We start from the raw sequence: 17254 nt of genomic DNA, 5'->3' as shown, positions 1-17254 counted from the left end.
GTCCTGGTGCAATAATCCTCCCATGAGGATCAGCCTCAACGGCTTTGTAGATTGCACTCATGTCAGCAACTCCATATACATTTTTTTTTCTTCATGCTTCTTTCTTCATCCTTTTTTCTTTCTGTCATTCAGACTTTCATTCATTCGATCTCTCTCACTCACTTGCTTTAACTCATTTGTTCTCACTCACTCACTCACTCACTCAATCACTCACTCACTCATTCACTCTCACTCACTCTCACTCTCTCACTCACTCGCTCACTAAGTCAGTCTCTCTCTCTCTCTCTCTTTTTCTTTTTATATATATTTTTTTCCGTCTTCTTCTTCTTCTTCTTCTTCTTCAGACCCTGTCATAGCACTAATGCCTTTCCAATACCACCAGCAGATGGAGACACTCCATTGCAACATTGGTTGTGAGCAGCAGTTTCTAAAAACAAATGCCTCACGGCGGATTTCCAATCCATCAATGGATGGTAAATTTTGTTTTTATCATTCACTGACCACAGAAACCAATGCATGGTCAAGCAACAGCAATGACACACCCTTGTGTATAGGCATGAGACCCTCATGTCATTTAACAGGATTCAGCACCACCCACAAGACAGCTACCTGTCATGTCATGTCAAACCTGCACAGGTGTGCTAGATTATTATTATTTAGTTTTATTTTATTTTTTTACACCAATCAGTGTGCAAACATGGTCATTAAAACGCTAAATGAATAGACGTTCATAAACCAGTCAGTGCAACTCATCATTTTGGTCTCCAATTCTCAAACTCAAATTCTCACTCACGGAGGATTAAATGAGAATCTTTCTTGTTTAACACTGGAATGGGGTGGTGCACTGTTCACTACCCGAAGATACTGCCACATCGGGTCAATGCATAGGGCGACAGAAGCAAGCTTCCAAATCAGCTCCCTTTCTCAAAAATCCATTTAATTTATGGTCCCCAGATAGGGAACGTATGTATCAGTATGTGCTCACAAGTCACCCAAGTGCAAGTATTCACACAAAAAAAAACGTGCCTCAGGATGCGATCTGTCGCAAGATCCTTTCTTTTTTTACACTTGATCTAAGCCAAAAGGCCTAGAGGGGATAACCGGGAAAGGGGTGGACCCAACCATGTCCCCTTCATGAGCACTCACATTACTCATAGGAATGGAAGGAAGGCTGGCAGCCAACCAGACTCCCATACACTCTCTGGGTGGGTGGCAGTCAGCCACCCATACATACAGCACAGGCTAAACCCACATCATCACTTAAAAAAAGGACAGGCGACCATTGCACTCTGATGGAGCATTTAGCAATGCAATCCATAGCCTGGCTTTTGCCTGAACCCCCATCACTCCTCCTCTTGCATATAAGACAATATTTCAGATCTGCATATGAAAACAACACGCCTACCTTTGTTGCACATAGCTGCCTACCTGTCTCTAGTTACCCCACTGGCTGTAGCTGCGTCCCTTCCGACATGGAATAACACCAACTGTAACGATAAACTGAAAATTAACAGTATAAACCTGCATCATTTTGGACTCTGGTATTTGCTGAATCCGGGTGACCTGACAATCGATGGTGGTGCCGCTGGTGATTCTGGCCTTCTTGGAATCTGTTGGGCCTATGTGTTAGCTCACACATCACTTGGGTATCCATGGTAACTACCACAACATGGTCATCTGCAGTTTACATCTAGCCCGTGGCATTGAATGGCATTTTAAAAGTGCTAAGGGTCCTGGTGCAATAATCCTCCCATGAGGATCAGCCTCAACGGCTTTGTAGATTGCACTCATGTCAGCAACTCCATATACATTTTTTTTTCTTCATGCTTCTTTCTTCATCCTTTTTTCTTTCTGTCATTCAGACTTTCATTCATTCGATCTCTCTCACTCACTTGCTTTAACTCATTTGTTCTCACTCACTCACTCACTCAATCACTCACTCACTCACTCTCACTCACTCTCACTCTCTCACTCACTCGCTCACTAAGTCAGTCTCTCTCTCTCTCTCTCTCTCTTTTTCTTTTTATATATATTTTTTTCCGTCTTCTTCTTCTTCTTCTTCAGACCCTGTCATAGCACTAATGCCTTTCCAATACCACCAGCAGATGGAGACACTCCATTGCAACATTGGTTGTGAGCAGCAGTTTCTAAAAACAAATGCCTCATGGCGGATTTCCCATCCATCAATGGATGGTAAATTTAGTTTTTATCATTCACTGACCACAGAAACCAATGCATGGTCAAGCAACAGCAATGACACACCCTTGTGTATAGGCATGAGACCCTCATGTCATTTAACAGGATTCAGCACCACCCACAAGACAGCTACCTGTCATGTCATGTCAAACCTGCACAGGTGTGCTAGATTATTATTATTTAGTTTTATTTTATTTTTTTACACCAATCAGTGTGCAAACATGGTCATTAAAACGCTAAATGAATAGACGTTCATAAACCAGTCAGTGCAACTCATCATTTTGGTCTCCGATTCTCAAACTCAAATTCTCACCCACGGAGGATTAAATGAGAATCTTTCTTGTTTAACACTGGAATGGGGTGGTGCACTGTTTACTACCCGAAGATACTGCCACATCGGGTCAATGCATAGGGCGACAGAAGCAAGCTTCCAAATCAGCTCCCTTTCTCAAAAATCCATTTAATTTATGGTCCCCAGATAGGGAACGTATGTATCAGTATGTGCTCACAAGTCACCCAAGTGCAAGTATTCACACAAAAAAAAACGTGCCTCAGGATGCGATCTGTCGCAAGATCCTTTCTTTTTTTACACTTGATCTAAGCCAAAAGGCCTAGAGGGGATAACCGGGAAAGGGGTGGACCCAACCATGTCCCCTTCATGAGCACTCACATTACTCATAGGAATGGAAGGAAGGCTGGCAGCCAACCAGCCCCCCATACACTCTCTGGGTGGGTGGGTGGCAGTCAGCCACCCATACATACATACATACAGCACAGGCTAAACCCACATCATCACTTAAAAAAAGGACAGGCGACCATTGCACTCTGATGGAGCATTTAGCAATGCAATCCATAGCCTGGCTTTTGCCTGAACCCCCATCACTCCTCCTCTTGCATATAAGACAATATTTCAGATCTGCATATGAAAACAACACGCCTACCTTTGTTGCACATAGCTGCCTGCCTGTCTCTAGTTACCCCACTGGCTGTAGCTGCGTCCCTTCCGACATGGAATAACACCAACTGTAACGATAAACTGAAAATTAACAGTATAAACCTGCATCATTTTGGACTCTGGTATTTGCTGAATCCGGGTGACCTGACAATCGATGGTGGTGCCGCTGGTGATTCTGGCCTTCTTGGAATCTGTTGGGCCTATGTGTTAGCTCACACATCACTTGGGTATCCATGGTAACTACCACAACATGGTCATCTGCAGTTTACATCTAGCCCGTGGCATTGAATGGCATTTTAAAAGTGCTAAGGGTCCTGGTGCAATAATCCTCCCATGAGGATCAGCCTCAACGGCTTTGTAGATTGCACTCATGTCAGCAACTCCATATACATTTTTTTTTCTTCATGCTTCTTTCTTCATCCTTTTTTCTTTCTGTCATTCAGACTTTCATTCATTCGATCTCTCTCACTCACTTGCTTTAACTCATTTGTTCTCACTCACTCACTCACTCAATCACTCACTCACTCATTCACTCTCACTCACTCTCACTCTCTCACTCACTCGCTCACTAAGTCAGTCTCTCTCTCTCTTTTTCTTTTTATATATATTTTTTTCCGTCTTCTTCTTCTTCTTCTTCAGACCCTGTCATAGCACTAATGCCTTTCCAATATCACCAGCAGATGGAGACACTCCATTGCAACATTGGTTGTGAGCAGCAGTTTCTAAAAACAAATGCCTCATGGCGGATTTCCCATCCATCAATGGATGGTAAATTTTGTTTTTATCATTCACTGACCACAGAAACCAATGCATGGTCAAGCAACAGCAATGACACACCCTTGTGTATAGGCATGAGACCCTCATGTCATTTAACAGGATTCAGCACCACCCACAAGACAGCTACCTGTCATGTCATGTCAAACCTGCACAGGTGTGCTAGATTATTATTATTTAGTTTTATTTTATTTTTTTACACCAATCAGTGTGCAAACATGGTCATTAAAACGCTAAATGAATAGACGTTCATAAACCAGTCAGTGCAACTCATCATTTTGATCTCCAATTCTCAAACTCAAATTCTCACCCACAGAGGATTAAATGAGAATCTTTCTTGTTTAACACTGGAATGGGGTGGTGCACTGTTCACTACCCGAAGATACTGCCACATCGGGTCAATGCATAGGGCGACAGAAGCAAGCTTCCAAATCAGCTCCCTTTCTCAAAAATCCATTTAATTTATGGTCCCCAGATAGGGAACGTATGTATCAGTATGTGCTCACAAGTCACCCAAGTGCAAGTATTCACACAAAAAAAAACGTGCCTCAGGATGCGATCTGTCGCAAGATCCTTTCTTTTTTTACACTTGATCTAAGCCAAAAGGCCTAGAGGGGATAACCGGGAAAGGGGTGGACCCAACCATGTCCCCTTCATGAGCACTCACATTACTCATAGGAATGGAAGGAAGGCTGGCAGCCAACCAGCCTCCCATACACTTTCTGGGTGGGTGGCAGTCAGCCACCCATACATACATACAGCACAGGCTAAACCCACATCATCACTTAAAAAAAGGACAGGCGACCATTGCACTCTGATGGAGCATTTAGCAATGCAATCCATAGCCTGGCTTTTGCCTGAACCCCCATCACTCCTCCTCTTGCATATAAGACAATATTTCAGATCTGCATATGAAAACAACACGCCTACCTTTGTTGCACATAGCTGCCTGCCTGTCTCTAGTTACCCCACTGGCTGTAGCTGCGTCCCTTCCGACATGGAATAACACCAACTGTAACGATAAACTGAAAATTAACAGTATAAACCTGCATCATTTTGGACTCTGGTATTTGCTGAATCCGGGTGAGCTGACAATCGATGGTGGTGCCGCTGGTGATTCTGGCCTTCTTGGAATCTGTTGGGCCTATGTGTTAGCTCACACATCACTTGGGTATCCATGGTAACTACCACAACATGGTCATCTGCAGTTTACATCTAGCCCGTGGCATTGAATGGCATTTTAAAAGTGCTAAGGGTCCTGGTGCAATAATCCTCCCATGAGGATCAGCCTCAACGGCTTTGTAGATTGCACTCATGTCAGCAACTCCATATACATTTTTTTTTCTTCATGCTTCTTTCTTCATCCTTTTTTCTTTCTGTCATTCAGACTTTCATTCATTCGATCTCTCTCACTCACTTGCTTTAACTCATTTGTTCTCACTCACTCACTCACTCAATCACTCACTCACTCATTCACTCTCACTCACTCTCACTCTCTCACTCACTCGCTCACTAAGTCAGTCTCTCTCTCTCTCTCTCTTTTTCTTTTTATATATATTTTTTTCCGTCTTCTTCTTCTTCTTCTTCAGACCCTGTCATAGCACTAATGCCTTTCCAATACCACCAGCAGATGGAGACACTCCATTGCAACATTGGTTGTGAGCAGCAGTTTCTAAAAACAAATGCCTCATGGCGGATTTCCCATCCATCAATGGATGGTAAATTTTGTTTTTATCATTCACTGACCACAGAAACCAATGCATGGTCAAGCAACAGCAATGACACACCCTTGTGTATAGGCATGAGACCCTCATGTCATTTAACAGTATTCAGCACCACCCACAAGACAGCTACCTGTCATGTCATGTCAAACCTGCACAGGTGTGCTAGATTATTATTATTTAGTTTTATTTTATTTTTTTACACCAATCAGTGTGCAAACATGGTCATTAAAATGCTAAATGAATAGACGTTCATAAACCAGTCAGTGCAACTCATCATTTTGGTCTCCAATTCTCAAACTCAAATTCTCACCCACGGAGGATTAAATGAGAATCTTTCTTGTTTAACACTGGAATGGGGTGGTGCACTGTTCACTACCCGAAGATACTGCCACATCGGGTCAATGCATAGGGCGACAGAAGCAAGCTTCCAAATCAGCTCCCTTTCTCAAAAATCCATTTAATTTATGGTCCCCAGATAGGGAACGTATGTATCAGTATGTGCTCACAAGTCACCCAAGTGCAAGTATTCACACAAAAAAAACGTGCCTCAGGATGCGATCTGTCGCAAGATCCTTTCTTTTTTTACACTTGATCTAAGCCAAAAGGCCTAGAGGGGATAACCGGGAAAGGGGTGGACCCAACCATGTCCCCTTCATGAGCACTCACATTACTCATAGGAATGGAAGGAAGGCTGGCAGCCAACCAGCCTCCCATACACTTTCTGGGTGGGTGGCAGTCAGCCACCCATACATACATACAGCACAGGCTAAACCCACATCATCACTTAAAAAAAGGACAGGCGACCATTGCACTCTGATGGAGCATTTAGCAATGCAATCCATAGCCTGGCTTTTGCCTGAACCCCCATCACTCCTCCTCTTGCATATAAGACAATATTTCAGATCTGCATATGAAAACAACACGCCTACCTTTGTTGCACATAGCTGCCTGCCTGTCTCTAGTTACCCCACTGGCTGTAGCTGCGTCCCTTCCGACATGGAATAACACCAACTGTAACGATAAACTGAAAATTAACAGTATAAACCTGCATCATTTTGGACTCTGGTATTTGCTGAATCCGGGTGACCTGACAATCGATGGTGGTGCCGCTGGTGATTCTGGCCTTCTTGGAATCTGTTGGGCCTATGTGTTAGCTCACACATCACTTGGGTATCCATGGTAACTACCACAACATGGTCATCTGCAGTTTACATCTAGCCCGTGGCATTGAATGGCATTTTAAAAGTGCTAAGGGTCCTGGTGCAATAATCCTCCCATGAGGATCAGCCTCAACGGCTTTGTAGATTGCACTCATGTCAGCAACTCCATATACATTTTTTTTTCTTCATGCTTCTTTCTTCATCCTTTTTTCTTTCTGTCATTCAGACTTTCATTCATTCGATCTCTCTCACTCACTTGCTTTAACTCATTTGTTCTCACTCACTCACTCACTCACTCAATCACTCACTCACTCATTCACTCTCACTCACTCTCACTCTCTCACTCACTCGCTCACTAAGTCAGTCTCTCTCTCTCTCTCTCTCTTTTTCTTTTTATATATATTTTTTTCCGTCTTCTTCTTCTTCTTCTTCAGACCCTGTCATAGCACTAATGCCTTTCCAATACCACCAGCAGATGGAGACACTCCATTGCAACATTGGTTGTGAGCAGCAGTTTCTAAAAACAAATGCCTCATGGCGGATTTCCCATCCATCAATGGATGGTAAATTTTGTTTTTATCATTCACTGACCACAGAAACCAATGCATGGTCAAGCAACAGCAATGACACACCCTTGTGTATAGGCATGAGACCCTCATGTCATTTAACAGGATTCAGCACCACCCACAAGACAGCTACCTGTCATGTCATGTCAAACCTGCACAGGTGTGCTAGATTATTATTATTTAGTTTTATTTTATTTTTTTACACCAATCAGTGTGCAAACATGGTCATTAAAACGCTAAATGAATAGACGTTCATAAACCAGTCAGTGCAACTCATCATTTTGGTCTCCAATTCTCAAACTCAAATTCTCACCCACGGAGGATTAAATGAGAATCTTTCTTGTTTAACACTGGAATGGGGTGGTGCACTGTTCACTACCCAAAGATACTGCCACATCGGGTCAATGCATAGGGCGACAGAAGCAAGCTTCCAAATCAGCTCCCTTTCTCAAAAATCCATTTAATTTATGGTCCCCAGATAGGGAACGTATGTATCAGTATGTGCTCACAAGTCACCCAAGTGCAAGTATTCACACAAAAAAAAACGTGCCTCAGGATGCGATCTGTCGCAAGATCCTTTCTTTTTTTACACTTGATCTAAGCCAAAAGGCCTAGAGGGGATAACCGGGAAAGGGGTGGACCCAACCATGTCCCCTTCATGAGCACTCACATTACTCATAGGAATGGAAGGAAGGCTGGCAGCCAACCAGCCTCCCATACACTTTCTGGGTGGGTGGCAGTCAGCCACCCATACATACATACAGCACAGGCTAAACCCACATCATCACTTAAAAAAAGGACAGGCGACCATTGCACTCTGATGGAGCATTTAGCAATGCAATCCATAGCCTGGCTTTTGCCTGAACCCCCATCACTCCTCCTCTTGCATATAAGACAATATTTCAGATCTGCATATGAAAACAACACGCCTACCTTTGTTGCACATAGCTGCCTGCCTGTCTCTAGTTACCCCACTGGCTGTAGCTGCGTCCCTTCCGACATGGAATAACACCAACTGTAACGATAAACTGAAAATTAACAGTATAAACCTGCATCATTTTGGACTCTGGTATTTGCTGAATCCGGGTGACCTGACAATCGATGGTGGTGCCGCTGGTGATTCTGGCCTTCTTGGAATCTGTTGGGCCTATGTGTTAGCTCACACATCACTTGGGTATCCATGGTAACTACCACAACATGGTCATCTGCAGTTTACATCTAGCCCGTGGCATTGAATGGCATTTTAAAAGTGCTAAGGGTCCTGGTGCAATAATCCTCCCATGAGGATCAGCCTCAACGGCTTTGTAGATTGCACTCATGTCAGCAACTCCATATACATTTTTTTTTCTTCATGCTTCTTTCTTCATCCTTTTTTCTTTCTGTCATTCAGACTTTCATTCATTCGATCTCTCTCACTCACTTGCTTTAACTCATTTGTTCTCACTCACTCACTCACTCACTCAATCACTCACTCATTCACTCTCACTCACTCTCACTCTCTCACTCACTCGCTCACTAAGTCAGTCTCTCTCTCTCTCTCTCTTTTTCTTTTTATATATATTTTTTTCCGTCTTCTTCTTCTTCTTCTTCAGACCCTGTCATAGCAATAATGCCTTTCCAATACCACCAGCAGATGGAGACACTCCATTGCAACATTGGTTGTGAGCAGCAGTTTCTAAAAACAAATGCCTCATGGCGGATTTTCCATCCATCAATGGATGGTAAATTTTGTTTTTATCATTCACTGACCACAGAAACCAATGCATGGTCAAGCAACAGCAATGACACACCCTTGTGTATAGGCATGAGACCCTCATGTCATTTAACAGGATTCAGCACCACCCACAAGACAGCTACCTGTCATGTCATGTCAAACCTGCACAGGTGTGCTAGATTATTATTATTTAGTTTTATTTTATTTTTTTACACCAATCAGTGTGCAAACATGGTCATTAAAACGCTAAATGAATAGACGTTCATAAACCAGTCAGTGCAACTCATCATTTTGGTCTCCAATTCTCAAACTCAAATTCTCACCCACGGAGGATTAAATGAGAATCTTTCTTGTTTAACACTGGAATGGGGTGGTGCACTGTTCACTACCCGAAGATACTGCCACATCGGGTCAATGCATAGGGCGACAGAAGCAAGCTTCCAAATCAGCTCCCTTTCTCAAAAATCCATTTAATTTATGGTTCCCAGATAGGGAACGTATGTATCAGTATGTGCTCACAAGTCACCCAAGTGCAAGTATTCACACAAAAAAAAAACGTGCCTCAGGATGCGATCTGTCGCAAGATCCTTTCTTTTTTTACACTTGATCTAAGCCAAAAGGCCTAGAGGGGATAACCGGGAAAGGGGTGGACCCAACCATGTCCCCTTCATGAGCACTCACATTACTCATAGGAATGGAAGGAAGGCTGGCAGCCAACCAGACTCCCATACACTCTCTGGGTGGGTGGCAGTCAGCCACCCATACATACATACATACATACAGCACAGGCTAAACCCACATCATCACTTAAAAAAAGGACAGGCGACCATTGCACTCTGATGGAGCATTTAGCAATGCAATCCATAGCCTGGCTTTTGCCTGAACCCCCATCACTCCTCCTCTTGCATATAAGACAATATTTCAGATCTGCATATGAAAACAACACGCCTACCTTTGTTGCACATAGCTGCCTGCCTGTCTCTAGTTACCCCACTGGCTGTAGCTGCGTCCCTTCCGACATGGAATAACACCAACTATAACGATAAACTGAAAATTAACAGTATAAACCTGCATCATTTTGGACTCTGGTATTTGCTGAATCCGGGTGACCTGACAATCGATGGTGGTGCCGCTGGTGATTCTGGCCTTCTTGGAATCTGTTGGGCCTATGTGTTAGCTCACACATCACTTGGGTATCCATGGTAACTACCACAACATGGTCATCTGCAGTTTACATCTAGCCCGTGGCATTGAATGGCATTTTAAAAGTGCTAAGGGTCCTGGTGCAATAATCCTCCCATGAGGATCAGCCTCAACGGCTTTGTAGATTGCACTCATGTCAGCAACTCCATATACATTTTTTTTTCTTCATGCTTCTTTCTTCATCCTTTTTTCTTTCTGTCATTCAGACTTTCATTCATTCGATCTCTCTCACTCACTTGCTTTAACTCATTTGTTCTCACTCACTCACTCACTCACTCAATCACTCACTCACTCACTCATTCACTCTCACTCACTCTCACTCTCTCACTCACTCGCTCACTAAGTCAGTCTCTCTCTCTCTCTCTTTTTCTTTTTATATATATTTTTTTCCGTCTTCTTCTTCTTCTTCTTCTTCTTCAGACCCTGTCATAGCACTAATGCCTTTCCAATACCACCAGCAGATGGAGACACTCCATTGCAACATTGGTTGTGAGCAGCAGTTTCTAAAAACAAATGCCTCATGGCGGATTTCCCATCCATCAATGGATGGTAAATTTTGTTTTTATCATTCACTGACCACAGAAACCAATGCATGGTCAAGCAACAGCAATGACACACCCTTGTGTATAGGCATGAGACCCTCATGTCATTTAACAGGATTCAGCACCACCCACAAGACAGCTACCTGTCATGCCATGTCAAACCTGCACAGGTGTGCTAGATTATTATTATTTAGTTTTATTTTATTTTTTTACACCAATCAGTGTGCAAACATGGTCATTAAAACGCTAAATGAATAGACGTTCATAAACCAGTCAGTGCAACTCATCATTTTGGTCTCCAATTCTCAAACTCAAATTCTCACCCACGGAGGATTAAATGAGAATCTTTCTTGTTTAACACTGGAATGGGGTGGTGCACTGTTCACTACCCGAAGATACTGCCACATCGGGTCAATGCATAGGGCGACAGAAGCAAGCTTCCAAATCAGCTCCCTTTCTCAAAAATCCATTTAATTTATGGTCCCCAGATAGGGAACGTATGTATCAGTATGTGCTCACAAGTCACCCAAGTGCAAGTATTCACACAAAAAAAAACGTGCCTCAGGATGCGATCTGTCGCAAGATCCTTTCTTTTTTTACACTTGATCTAAGCCAAAAGGCCTAGAGGGGATAACCGGGAAAGGGGTGGACCCAACCATGTCCCCTTCATGAGCACTCACATTACTCATAGGAATGGAAGGAAGGCTGGCAGCCAACCAGCCTCCCATACACTTTCTGGGTGGGTGGCAGTCAGCCACCCATACATACATACAGCACAGGCTAAACCCACATCATCACTTAAAAAAAGGACAGGCGACCATTGCACTCTGATGGAGCATTTAGCAATGCAATCCATAGCCTGGCTTTTGCCTGAACCCCCATCACTCCTCCTCTTGCATATAAGACAATATTTCAGATCTGCATATGAAAACAACACGCCTACCTTTGTTGCACATAGCTGCCTGCCTGTCTCTAGTTACCCCACTGGCTGTAGCTGCGTCCCTTCCGACATGGAATAACACCAACTGTAACGATAAACTGAAAATTAACAGTATAAACCTGCATCATTTTGGACTCTGGTATTTGCTGAATCCGGGTGACCTGACAATCGATGGTGGTGCCGCTGGTGATTCTGGCCTTCTTGGAATCTGTTGGGCCTATGTGTTAGCTCACACATCACTTGGGTATCCATGGTAACTACCACAACATGGTCATCTGCAGTTTACATCTAGCCCGTGGCATTGAATGGCATTTTAAAAGTGCTAAGGGTCCTGGTGCAATAATCCTCCCATGAGGATCAGCCTCAACGGCTTTGTAGATTGCACTCATGTCAGCAACTCCATATACATTTTTTTTTCTTCATGCTTCTTTCTTCATCCTTTTTTCTTTCTGTCATTCAGACTTTCATTCATTCGATCTCTCTCACTCACTTGCTTTAACTCATTTGTTCTCACTCACTCACTCACTCACTCAATCACTCACTCATTCACTCTCACTCACTCTCACTCTCTCACTCACTCGCTCACTGAGTCAGTCTCTCTCTCTCTCTCTCTCTTTTTCTTTTTATATATATTTTTTTCCGTCTTCTTCTTCTTCTTCTTCAGACCCTGTCATAGCAATAATGCCTTTCCAATACCACCAGCAGATGGAGACACTCCATTGCAACATTGGTTGTGAGCAGCAGTTTCTAAAAACAAATGCCTCATGGCGGATTTTCCATCCATCAATGGATGGTAAATTTTGTTTTTATCATTCACTGACCACAGAAACCAATGCATGGTCAAGCAACAGCAATGACACACCCTTGTGTATAGGCATGAGACCCTCATGTCATTTAACAGGATTCAGCACCACCCACAAGACAGCTACCTGTCATGTCATGTCAAACCTGCACAGGTGTGCTAGATTATTATTATTTAGTTTTATTTTATTTTTTTACACCAATCAGTGTGCAAACATGGTCATTAAAACGCTAAATGAATAGACGTTCATAAACCAGTCAGTGCAACTCATCATTTTGGTCTCCAATTCTCAAACTCAAATTCTCACCCACGGAGGATTAAATGAGAATCTTTCTTGTTTAACACTGGAATGGGGTGGTGCACTGTTCACTACCCGAAGATACTGCCACATCGGGTCAATGCATAGGGCGACAGAAGCAAGCTTCCAAATCAGCTCCCTTTCTCAAAAATCCATTTAATTTATGGTCCCCAGATAGGGAACGTATGTATCAGTATGTGCTCACAAGTCACCCAAGTGCAAGTATTCACACAAAAAAAAACGTGCCTCAGGATGCGATCTGTCGCAAGATCCTTTCTTTTTTTACACTTGATCTAAGCCAAAAGGCCTAGAGGGGATAACCGGGAAAGGGGTGGACCCAACCATGTCCCCTTCATGAGCACTCACATTACTCATAGGAATGGAAGGAAGGCTGGCAGCCAACCAGCCTCCCATACACTTTCTGGGTGGGTGGCAGTCAGCCACCCATACATACATACAGCACAGGCTAAACCCACATCATCACTTAAAAAAAGGACAGGCGACCATTGCACTCTGATGGAGCATTTAGCAATGCAATCCATAGCCTGGCTTTTGCCTGAACCCCCATCACTCCTCCTCTTGCATATAAGACAATATTTCAGATCTGCATATGAAAACAACACGCCTACCTTTGTTGCACATAGCTGCCTGCCTGTCTCTAGCTACCCCACTGGCTGTAGCTGCGTCCCTTCCGACATGGAATAACACCAACTATAACGATAAACTGAAAATTAACAGTACAAACCTGCATCATTTTGGACTCTGGTATTTGCTGAATCCGGGTGACCTGACAATCGATGGTGGTGCCGCTGGTAATTCTGGCCTTCTTGGAATCTGTTGGGCCTATGTGTTAGCTCACACATCACTTGGTTATCCATGGTAACTACCACAACATGGTCATCTGCAGTTTACATCTAGCCCGTGGCATTGAATGGCATTTTAAAAGTGCTAAGGGTCCTGGTGCAATAATCCTCCCATGAGGATCAGCCTCAACGGCTTTGTAGATTGCACTCATGTCAGCAACTCCATATACATTTTTTTTTCTTCATGCTTCTTTCTTCATCCTTTTTTCTTTCTGTCATTCAGACTTTCATTCATTCGATCTCTCTCACTCACTTGCTTTAACTCATTTGTTCTCACTCACTCACTCACTCAATCACTCACTCACTCATTCACTCTCACTCACTCTCACTCTCTCACTCACTCGCTCACTAAGTCAGTCTCTCTCTCTCTCTCTCTTTTTCTTTTTATATATATTTTTTTCCGTCTTCTTCTTCTTCAGACCCTGTCATAGCACTAATGCCTTTCCAATACCACCAGCAGATGGAGACACTCCATTGCAACATTGGTTGTGAGCAGCAGTTTCTAAAAACAAATGCCTCATGGCGGATTTCCCATCCATCAATGGATGGTAAATTTTGTTTTTATCATTCACTGACCACAGAAACCAATGCATGGTCAAGCAACAGCAATGACACACCCTTGTGTATAGGCATGAGACCCTCATGTCATTTAACAGGATTCAGCACCACCCACAAGACAGCTACCTGTCATGTCATGTCAAACCTGCACAGGTGTGCTAGATTATTATTATTTAGTTTTATTTTATTTTTTTACACCAATCAGTGTGCAAACATGGTCATTAAAACGCTAAATGAATAGACGTTCATAAACCAGTCAGTGCAACTCATCATTTTGGTCTCCAATTCTCAAACTCAAATTCTCACCCACGGAGGATTAAATGAGAATCTTTCTTGTTTAACACTGGAATGGGGTGGTGCACTGTTCACTACCCGAAGATACTGCCACATCGGGTCAATGCATAGGGCGACAGAAGCAAGCTTCCAAATCAGCTCCCTTTCTCAAAAATCCATTTAATTTATGGTCCCCAGATAGGGAACGTATGTATCAGTATGTGCTCACAAGTCACCCAAGTGCAAGTATTCACACAAAAAAAAACGTGCCTCAGGATGCGATCTGTCGCAAGATCCTTTCTTTTTTTACTCTTGATCTAAGCCAAAAGGCCTAGAGGGGATAACCGGGAAAGGGGTGGACCCAACCATGTCCCCTTCATGAGCACTCACATTACTCATAGGAATGGAAGGAAGGCTGGCAGCCAACCAGCCTCCCATACACTTTCTGGGTGGGTGGCAGTCAGCCACCCATACATACATACAGCACAGGCTAAACCCACATCATCACTTAAAAAAAGGACAGGCGACCATTGCACTCTGATGGAGCATTTAGCAATGCAATCCATAGCCTGGCTTTTGCCTGAATCCCCATCACTCCTCCTCTTGCATATAAGACAATATTTCAGATCTGCATATGAAAACAACACGCCTACCTTTGTTGCACATAGCTGCCTGCCTGTCTCTAGTTACCCCACTGGCTGTAGCTGCGTCCCTTCCGACATGGAATAACACCAACTGTAACGATAAACTGAAAATTAACAGTATAAACCTGCATCATTTTGGACTCTGGTATTTGCTGAATCCGGGTGACCTGACAATCGATGGTGGTGCCGCTGGTGATTCTGGCCTTCTTGGAATCTGTTGGGCCTATGTGTTAGCTCACACATCACTTGGGTATCCATGGTAACTACCACAACATGGTCATCTGCAGTTTACATCTAGCCCGTGGCATTGAATGGCATTTTAAAAGTGCTAAGGGTCCTGGTGCAATAATCCTCCCATGAGGATCAGCCTCAACGGCTTTGTAGATTGCACTCATGTCAGCAACTCCATATACATTTTTTTTTCTTCATGCTTCTTTCTTCATCCTTTTTTCTTTCTGTCATTCAGACTTTCATTCATTCGATCTCTCTCACTCACTTGCTTTAACTCATTTGTTCTCACTCACTCACTCACTCAATCACTCACTCACTCACTCAATCACTCAATCACTCTCACTCACTCTCACTCACTCACTCTCACTCACTCACTCTCACTCTCTCACTCACTCGCTCACTAAGTCAGTCTCTCTCTCTCTTTCTCTCTTTTTCTTTTTATATATATTTTTTTCCGTCTTCTTCTTCTTCTTCTTCAGACCCTGTCATAGCACTAATGCCTTTCCAATACCACCAGCAGATGGAGACACTCCATTGCAACATTGGTTGTGAGCAGCAGTTTCTAAAAACAAATGCCTCATGGCGGATTTCCCATCCATCAATGGATGGTAAATTTTGTTTTTATCATTCACTGACCACAGAAACCAATGCATGGTCAAGCAACAGCAATGACACACCCTTGTGTATAGGCATGAGACCCTCATGTCATTTAACAGGATTCAGCACCACCCACAAGACAGCTACCTGTCATGTCATGTCAAACCTGCACAGGTGTGCTAGATTATTATTATTTAGTTTTATTTTATTTTTTTACACCAATCAGTGTGTAAACATGGTCATTAAAACGCTAAATGAATAGACGTTTATAAACCAGTCAGTGCAACTCATCATTTTGGTCTCCAATTCTCAAACTCAAATTCTCACCCACGGAGGATTAAATGAGAATCTTTCTTGTTTAACACTGGAATGGGGTGGTGCACTGTTCACTACCCGAAGATACTGCCACATCGGGTCAATGCATAGGGCGACAGAAGCAAGCTTCCAAATCAGCTCCCTTTCTCAAAAATCCATTTAATTTATGGTCCCCAGATAGGGAACGTATGTATCAGTATGTGCTCACAAGTCACCCAAGTGCAAGTATTCACACAAAAAAAAAACGTGCCTCAGGATGCGATCTGTCGCAAGATCCTTTCTTTTTTTACACTTGATCTAAGCCAAAAGGCCTAGAGGGGATAACCGGGAAAGGGGTGGGCCCAACCATGTCCCCTTCATGAGCACTCACATTACTCATAGGAATGGAAGGAAGGCTGGCAGCCAACCAGCCTCCCATACACTTTCTGGGTGGGTGGCAGTCAGCCACCCATACATACATACAGCACAGGCTAAACCCACATCATCACTTAAAAAAAGGACAGGCGACCATTGCACTCTGATGGAGCATTTAGCAATGCAATCCATAGCCTGGCTTTTGCCTGAACCCCCATCACTCCTCCTCTTGCATATAAGACAATATTTCAGATCTGCATATGAAAACAACACGCCTACCTTTGTTGCACATAGCTGCCTGCCTGTCTCTAGTTACCCCACTGGCTGTAGCTGCGTCCCTTCCGACATGGAATAACACCAACTGTAACGATAAACTGAAAATTAACAGTATAAACCTGCATCATTTTGGACTCTGGTATTTGCTGAATCCGGGTGACCTGACAATCGATGGTGGTGCCGCTGGTGATTCTGGCCTTCTTGGAATCTGTTGGGCCTATGTGTTAGCTCACACATCACTTGGGTATCCATGGTAACTACCACAACAT

General features: G+C 43.4%; 10 pseudogenes; all 10 read right to left on the bottom strand.

Annotated features, from left to right (window-relative positions):
• Positions 1–834: 834 nt before the first annotated feature.
• LOC130286742 (U2 spliceosomal RNA) lies at positions 835–1098 on the bottom strand (annotated as a pseudogene).
• Positions 1099–2554: 1456 nt separating this feature from the next.
• LOC130289641 (U2 spliceosomal RNA) lies at positions 2555–2818 on the bottom strand (annotated as a pseudogene).
• A 1462-nt stretch (positions 2819–4280) lies between these two features.
• LOC130286741 (U2 spliceosomal RNA) lies at positions 4281–4544 on the bottom strand (annotated as a pseudogene).
• A 1460-nt stretch (positions 4545–6004) lies between these two features.
• On the bottom strand, positions 6005–6267 carry LOC130288793 (U2 spliceosomal RNA; annotated as a pseudogene).
• Positions 6268–7733: 1466 nt separating this feature from the next.
• Positions 7734–7997, bottom strand: LOC130289496 (U2 spliceosomal RNA; annotated as a pseudogene).
• A 1460-nt stretch (positions 7998–9457) lies between these two features.
• Positions 9458–9722, bottom strand: LOC130286277 (U2 spliceosomal RNA; annotated as a pseudogene).
• A 1480-nt stretch (positions 9723–11202) lies between these two features.
• Positions 11203–11466, bottom strand: LOC130286740 (U2 spliceosomal RNA; annotated as a pseudogene).
• Positions 11467–12928: 1462 nt separating this feature from the next.
• Positions 12929–13192, bottom strand: LOC130286739 (U2 spliceosomal RNA; annotated as a pseudogene).
• A 1454-nt stretch (positions 13193–14646) lies between these two features.
• On the bottom strand, positions 14647–14910 carry LOC130289621 (U2 spliceosomal RNA; annotated as a pseudogene).
• A 1502-nt stretch (positions 14911–16412) lies between these two features.
• On the bottom strand, positions 16413–16677 carry LOC130288043 (U2 spliceosomal RNA; annotated as a pseudogene).
• Between the last annotated feature and the right edge of the window lie 577 nt (positions 16678–17254).

This window comes from Hyla sarda, chromosome 8 (assembly GCF_029499605.1).
Source record: "Hyla sarda isolate aHylSar1 chromosome 8, aHylSar1.hap1, whole genome shotgun sequence".
Lineage (NCBI taxonomy): Eukaryota > Metazoa > Chordata > Amphibia > Anura > Hylidae > Hyla > Hyla sarda.
Note: the sequence above shows the minus strand (reverse complement) of the source record. Positions and strands in the feature narration are given on the sequence as shown.